The following is an 8,721-nucleotide window of genomic DNA, read 5'->3' on the forward strand; positions in this document are numbered from 1 at the left end:
ACGCCTTTTTAACCGTCGATTGTTGAAAAGACGTTATACTTTGACTGTGGGGGAGACCTGTACTTAACGCTTTCAGTCTCTAAAACTCATGAAAATTTGGTTATAATAGATTTTGAGTTGATTGTAAATCGAAAGTAACTCTAGAACAAAAGAGGTTATAGCATTAAGCGTTAATTATTTATAGCATAAGTGCAACAGCATTTTTTATAAGCTTGCTCTTTGGGAAACAAGTTCTTTCTGCTGTTGTAATTGAAAATACCCTCTATAACAATTTTTTTGCCGATTCGAGATATGAGGCTCAACCCCTTTTCATAGATTGTTGGCAACAGTAGTAATTTTTTAGTAATGACTTCAATGCAATCAGGCTGTCTAAACATAGGAATTGACTATCCCTTGTGAGGTGTTTCTTTACTTACCGTAACAGTGATACTAGTATATAGCTAGTAAGAATGGTGGGTACTCAGAAGAATATCCATTGACACCCTGTTATATCTCTAGAAGCCGTATTATTAATCCTTTGGAGGAGTATAAACAGCTTTCTATGAGCTCTGCAGAACACGGGCATTCATTTTTGGGAACAAGTTTTGTGTAAAATTTGCAGAGAAGTATAATTGAGATGGATGGCATTGTGTCCATAGAAGGTATAATTTCACCATGCTTTCTTGCCCAGAAGGAACAAACCCATTCGAGAATATCTACCGCGTGAATGGATTGTGAAAATATATTTTTGAGGAGATGGGATTAATCAATATTCTTTATAGCTTTACCTCCAAAGATGAAACCAGGGTGTTGCACGATCTTTGACTAACTAACTGATTTTCTTGCGTGTTCTCTCTGTCTTTGATTTTTGGAAACTGACCCTCTTGGCAATAGTTAACTTTTCTGTCTCCACAAGATATACCTGTGGGTACCGGGAAACCTAGGTTGTGTCTCCATTTCTAAGGACATTTGTCAGTATCAGTAAAAAAGTATAGAGAATTCTTTACCTCAAAACAGCGTCGATCTGAAAACACTGTCAATTAGTCCAATCTGTTTTAATGTATTGCACCTTGCATACGGTAAAGTCCTGCTTGTCCATAAATGTGATCATGATAAAGGTTGAAAATATCAAAAAGAAAGTGTTCTCCACTAATATTTAATATTTGCACCATAATGCATTTTAAATTACATAAGCCGATTTTTTTTCTGTTGACAAGATTATTACATGCCCTTTAAATAAAAATTGTTAATGGCCTCTTTTGAATTATATTATTGAAAACAGGATGTTTTGCATAAAAAGCAAAAACTTCAAACCAAACGAGAACCAAAAAGTAAAATCCAAAAGATTTTGCATAAACTCTTAGTTTGAGCAAAATAATTTTGATAAATCAAGCAGAAATCCATAAGAGAAGGAAACTTAAAATGAAGAAAAATTAAAAGAGTGAATGAAAGCAAGCTTAGAATGAACGTAAGTTGCCGTAAGTAAGGGTGGTGATGTCTAGTGCGGGCTAATCAACAAAAAACTTCAAAAATCCTCAGAAAAACTGGTAATTTAAGGCATTACTTAAAGTTTATTTTAGCTCTTTCGATGCAAGTTTCGAGTAGGGACTATAAGAATGATTGATAAAACCCACCAAAATAAATACGATTTTACGTTTTATTCTGACACAATCTTCCTATATTAGCTGTCTTACAAAACAAAATTGAGTCTTCGTCAGTATGGATATATACACTGTCTGTGTCAACTAGAATTTCCCTGTGGACATTGAGATTGGCAAAGCCATTTAGCCTACTTTCAGACGTCACGTTTCTTAGGTATGTCTTGATTCTCCGAGGTGTAAAAGGAGCGCTCTGTTGTGCTGGTGGATACAGGTATAGTGATTAAAATATTAAGTAAGATATGGATGTTTGGAGAGATTGCTTTGCCACAAATATTTAGCAAATCAGTTGCATTGACATGGTGTGCCTTGTTCCGTTAGAGAAATTTTTGCCAAATTTTTCTTTCCGCCATCAAACGTTTAAGGTGTTGTTTTCCAAATCTTCTTCATAAATTTCGATCAACTTCAAAAATGGCTCTTTCATCTCTTTACTTTCTTCACTATTCTGTGGATAAGTGTGAAGCAAACAGTGAAACCCTTTTAAAATATTATTGTGCTTTAAGAGACGTTCTTCTATAAAGTTTTATACTTTCAATCCAGAAGATGAATAAGTTAATTCTTTAAAATTTTTCTGTGCTTTCGGCTGAGACATTTCTTCTATGTATCTGCCTGTCTACAATCCTTGTAACACTAATTGTAGTTCCATTCAATTTGGCCATTTTTGGCCAAATTTCCATTCAATTTGGCCAAAGAAAATAAAATCAGTGAAAAATAGAATGTTAAACTTTATTTTGCCGTGGGGGGAGGGAAGGTGTCAGCACGCCATAAGTTGAACACCTTACTAATCGTGCATGTTGTTTCAATATCTCTGGCGGGGTGTCCATATTGCTGATGGACGGGTTCTCTTTAGTAACAAACGTAGTGAGAGCCAATTCAAGTTTTGTTCCACTTTCTTTTTGTAGCTCTTTAATGTTAACAATGCTTGATATAGCAACAGGGCCCTTGACTGATACCTAGTGCTTTGCTCAATCTTTGACCAAATTTCTTAAGGCCTACTACCGCTCTATCTTGATAGGTCCATAGAACTTGCTTGCTTGCTTTTTTTTTTTTTTTTTACTGAACTAAGTATTTACAGAATACATTACAATATAATGCTCTTCTGATCTTGTCAAGTGCCTGACAAAAGGCTCTTTAGAAGGGCAGTCCAGTAGACGTGAAACAAATATACCCTCATTCAAAATTTGATTCAATCCAAATTTCAATTTTCAACCCATCAACTAACAGTGGTCCCCCAATTACCTAAAAAAAATTGACATAATACCAATCTATTAGCTTTATACAAGTTCATAATTTTTCCTTTTTCCATTTCAAACACCATAATTAGTTAAGGCCTTTTCATTGTAGTTGCCCTGAAAAATTAAAAAAGTACACCAGCTTTGCCTGAAAAACTTTATTGAAGACACGGCTGAATGTGAAAATTGCCTTTGCTTTTGAAATTTATTCTGCTTTTCAACTGGCTGCAAACTACCACGTTTTCTTATATTTTCTCATGCTGTCGATAAATGAGTTTCTTAAATTGAAATTGCTGGAACTCAAATAAGGAGAATTAATATGTAAAAATACCGTACAGATATGTAAGTTTCTGAACCGTCTCTATTTGACAATACGGGAGAATAAGGACACTGAAAAAAAAAAAACGAAGCTATCCACAGCAAAAAAGAAAATAATAATTTTGCAAAAAAAAAATCTTATTTGAGCCATGATTTCAATGAGGCTTTTTTCAGGAAAAGACTTCGCGCTTCTGATTTTTTTTTTTTTTCTTAGCAACTAAGTGGATTTGAAAATTGTTTCCACTCAACCAATTTTGCCTAAGAAAGCTATAATAAAGAAAGGTCAGTACTTGGAATTCTATTTTTTTTTTCTTTTGTTGTCGTGTTTCCTTGCATTGTCTTGCTTTGCCTGCTTGGTCTCGGAACTTATTTAAGAAAACGCTCTAGTATGTTACTTTAAAAATCTAACCCAAAATACTACTTAAACCTTATTAGAAACTATATAGGATTAATCAAAATATAGCTCATGCTTTGTATACAAAATATTTTGCTGCTAAACTCCAATTCAGCTCAGGTTCGTTTTGATGGAAATTGGTATTAGGGCATTGTCAATAGTCCTTATCGAATTTACTTGTTATGGCACTTGATATTAACCAAGTGACGTATAGCAATCGCCAATTCTGTCGGTCTGTTTGTCTGTTGGTCTGTCGGTCTGTCTTTCGGTCCCGGTACTTTAGGCACTTCCAGGTAAGCTAGGACGATGAAATTTGGCAAGCGTATCAGGGACCGGACCAGATTAAATTAGAAATAGTCGTTTTCCCGATTTGACCATCTGGGGGGGAGTGGGGGGCCGGTTAAATTGCAAAAAATAGAAAAAAATAAGTATTTTTAACTTATGAGCGGGTGATTGGATTTTAATGAAATTTGATGTTTGGAATGATATTGTGTCTCAGAGCTCTTATTTTAAATCCCGACCAGATCTGATGACATTGGGGGGGAGTTGGAGGGGGGGGGAAACCTAACATCTTGGAAAACACTTAGAGTGGAGGGATCTGGATGAAACTTGATGGGAAAAAATAAGCGCAAGTCCCAGATACATGATTGACATAATCGGAACGGATTCGCTCTCTTTGGGGTAGTTGGGGGGGGGGGAGTAATTCTTAAAAATTAGAAAAAATGAGGTATTTTCAACTTACGAACGGGTGATCGGATCTCAATGAAATTTGATATTTAGAAGGATATCGTGTCTTAGAGCTGTTATTTTAAATCCCGACCGGATCTGGTGACGGGGGCGGGGAGTTGGGAGGGGGAAACCTAAAACTTAGAAAACACTTAGAGTGGAGGGATCGGGATGAAACATGGTGGTAAAAATAAATACAAGTCCTAGATAGATGATTGACATAAACGGAACGGATCCGCTCTCTTTGGGGTAGTTGGGGGGGGGGTGTTTTTGAAAAATTAAAAAAATTAGGTATTTTTAACTTACGAACGGGTGATCGGATCTCAATGAAATTTTATATTTAGAAGGATATCGTGGCTCAGAGATCTTATTTTAAACCCAACCGGATCTGGTGACATTGGGGGGGGGGGGGAGTTGGGAGGGGGAAACCTAAAACTTGGAAAACACTTAGAGGGGAGGGATCGGGATGAAACTTGGTAGGAAAAAAATACGAGTCCTAAATACATGATTGACATAACCAGAACGGATCCGCTCTCTTTCGAGTAGTTGGGAGGGGGGTTAATTCTGAAAAATTAGAAAAAATGAGTTATTTTTAACTTACGAATGGGTGATTGGATCTCCATGAAATTTGATATTTAGAAGGATATCGTGTCTTAAAGCTCTTATTTTAAATCCTGACCGGATCTGGTGACATTGGGGGAAGTTTGGGGTGGGGAAACCTAAAATGATGGAAAACGCTTAGATTGGAGGGATTGGGATGAAACTTGGTTGGAAAAATAAGCAGAAGTCTTGCATACATGATTTACATAATTGGAACGGATCCGCTCAGTTGGGGGGGGGGGGGGTAATTCTGAAAAATAAGAAAAAATGACGTATTTTTAACTTACGAAGGAGTGATCGGATCTTCATGAAACTTCATATTTAGAAGGACCTCGTAACTCAGATATCTTATTTTAAATCTCAACCGGATCAAGCGTAATTGGGAGGGGGGCAGTTGGGGGGACCGGAAATCTTAGAAAATACTTAAAGCGATGAGATCAGGATGAAACTGGATGGGGAGGATAGAAACCTGTCTAAGATATGTGACTGACATAACTGGACCGGATCTGCTCTCTTTGGTGGAATTGGGGTGGGGGGTAATTTTGAAAATTGAGGTATTTGTAACTTACGAAAGGGTGACCAGATCTTAATGATATTTGATATTTAGAAGGATCTTGTGCTTTAAAGTTCTAATTTCAAATTCCGACCAGATCCTGTGACATTCGCGGGAGTTGGAGGGGGAAACCGGAATTCTTGGAAAACATGAAAATTGGGGTATTTTTATCTTACGAATAGATGATCGGATCGTAATGAAATTTGATTTTTAGAAGGAATTCATGTCTCAGAGCTCTTATTTCAAATCCCAACCAGATCTTTTGACATTGGGGGGAGTTGGAGGGGGAAATCTTGGAAAAACACTTGGAGAGGAGGAATCGGGATGAAGCTTGGTGGATAGAATAAACAAATGTCCTTGTTACGTGATTGACAGAATCGTACTGGATTCGCTCTCTTTGGGGGAGTTGGGGGGAGGGGTTCAGTGATTTGGCGAGTTCGGTGCTTCTGGACGTGCTAGGGCGATGAAAATTGGTAGGCGTGTCAGGGAGCTGCACAATTTGACTTGATAAAGTCGTTTTCCCAGATTCGACCATCTGCGGGGCAAAAGGGAGAGAAAAATTAAAAAAAATTAGGTATTTATAACTTACGAGTGGGTGATCGGATCTTAATGAATTTTGATATTTAGAAGGACTTTGTGACTCAGAGCTCTTATTTTAAATCTTGACCGGCATTAAGCCTCTTATTTTCCTTTTTAAATCAATCTATTGATTCATAGAATTTTGTTAGATTTCATACCATATGATCTTTTGGCTCTTAGCTCTTCTCGCCTCGTCACAAGTGCCATATGAGCTCTTAGCTCTTGTCTTTTTCGTCTTTTCCCACTTTTTGTTTTGCTGGGCTTTACTATGTTTTTGTTCTAGGTTCTTTACCTCTACTATGTCTGTACTACGTTTTGGTTGGGAAAAAGCGATGGAATCTATTTTTATCCTTATCAAGTCGTTTCTCAAGAACCATTTTAAAAAGAAAAGTTCTGACTTCATCATTGGTCTCATTATGTTGTGGCTAGGGGAAGTTTGTCCATAACTTTACGTCGAATTTTTGTGTAGACGCTGGTATTTTGCGTAAATATTTCAGTTCTGTAAGTATAAGATGATTGCACCTTTGTTACTAATGTATAATTCTTTCTTTGTAGAAAATTGGTGATATACTCTTCGAATGTTTCCAAGAATTGGAGCTGTTCACCATCAATGATTATGAATTGGTCCCAAAGCCTGTGATTCTCATTCCATTGCAGAAAACAGAACTCCTTATGTGGTAGTAAGTTTTGTCTATGCCAAATATTTAACATATCGAAAGCTCTCCGGCACAGCTGTCGTATCTGTGTTGATCAAAGATTAATCCAAACAGTAATATCGTTATCTGTAATCGTGACAAAGGATTTAATTGAAAATACCTCAGTCTTTGAAGTATAAGGTTTAGTGTTGCAATAATGAAATTACTAAAAAGGAGCTTGATCCCTCTTGAGAGGGATCAGTTTCTTTATTCTAATTAAAAAAATAAAGACAATATTATCCAGGATTTTTTTAAGGGGGGGGGGGGGTACAAAAAAACATAAAAAAAAACACGACAAAAGTGGATTTATATATGCATAGCACATGCTTTCTGACTGAGAAACATCTTCAAAAAGAAGATAATTTATTACCTTACCCTTAGAAATAAGTACATTTCTTTTTGAATATTTATTATACTTAACATTAAAAGTAAAATTTAACATCTAGCCTACGGTTATGATTAAAATATAACATTATTAGAAATCTGACAAACTAATGCTGCGTCTAAAAATTATGAGCTCTTTATGATTGATCAAGTTTTACTGACAATTTTTTTTAATGTTGTGACTAAACAATAATTGTGCAATCTCTTTTAAAATTAATTTCTAATGAAAAGGTTAGGAATCGTATGTTAATGAAGATTTGTTTTGGCGTTCCAGAATTTTCAAGTAGAAGGAAATAGCAAAAAAAAAAATGGAACTGTCAGAAAAGTGACCACATGACATTCTAGCAATGCTTTTCTGATTGAAGGTAGCGTGTTTCATGTGCCCTAATTAAGATGTGGCCAAACAGTATTGCTAGAATTGAGCGTGGTTCCTTTGCATTTCATTGTGAATGGTTTCTGTTTTGAAGGACACGACTCTAAGCCACAAGAAAGTAATGGTGTCACGAGCAGAAAAGGGTCAAAGGCCAGAGGGAAATAATAACCAAAGCTATGAGTCATGCTCAGACGACGTGGGTGCCAAACCTCAAGCTGATGAGTTATTTAAGGTACCTTGGCCCCCGGAAATCACCTTGCCTAGGCGACATGAAGTGTTGCAGTAACCCTATCGTCTTCGCCAACAGAAATTTTGCGACAAATGTTGACAAGAAAGCTGAGGTGTTTTATTGGCAACCATAAATACAATGCCTTTTGATTTATTTAAAGTAGTATTTAGTTTTAAGTTATAATGGGCCAATTGCATAATTGTTGGGGTTTGACATGCCTTATATATCTAAAGACGTAGTTGCTGGACTGTTCTACTATGCTGAACAAATTGACTCTCACAATTTAGACTGGATGCATTTGGAAAATGAATGAGCTTGAGAGAAGGGCTGCTTGTCCTCTAATCTCTTGTTACTTTTAAAACGAGCACCAGAACTTTTAATTTTGAATTGAATTAGCTCCTTTAAAAGTTTCAATGACATGTCTAGCTATTGTAGAGTGATGCTGCCTATGCTATTGCTTATATGCCCTTCTGAAAACCTGCATGCACGCAATTTTTTCCTTTAATTGAAATTCCTAAACGTTCCCTAAAAGTTTCATCTTAATGCCTGTAGCATTCTTAGTTACATTGACAGAAATGGTAGCATTAAAAGTATAAATATAGTACCTTCTGTCTAGTTCAAAATCCCCCACAACTTACCCTTAAAGGTTTAAATTACTATTATGAGTTGTTCATCAGATATTGCTTTGTCGCCTTTTTGAAAGTCCACATGCTCTTAGTTTGCTTTTATTTCATTCAACATCCGCCTAAAGATTCCTTAAAAAATTCATCTTAATAACCTTGGCTTGCGCAGTAGCAATAGTTGTAGCAGCATTAGTAGCAGTTTGCACATATCACCTTTGGTTTCTTTAACAGCCCCTTCAGCACACGCTGAAAGTGTCAGCTTAATAAATACCATCAACCATTCCTGAAGCATTTCTGATGTGTCTGCTTGACAACTTGTGTGGGCATAGTATGTCTCGATTTAGTTCCATACAGTTTATGCATATCCCGAATTTTTCA

The sequence above is a fragment of the Artemia franciscana genome, unplaced genomic scaffold (assembly GCF_032884065.1).
Source record: "Artemia franciscana unplaced genomic scaffold, ASM3288406v1 Scaffold_933, whole genome shotgun sequence".
Lineage (NCBI taxonomy): Eukaryota > Metazoa > Arthropoda > Branchiopoda > Anostraca > Artemiidae > Artemia > Artemia franciscana.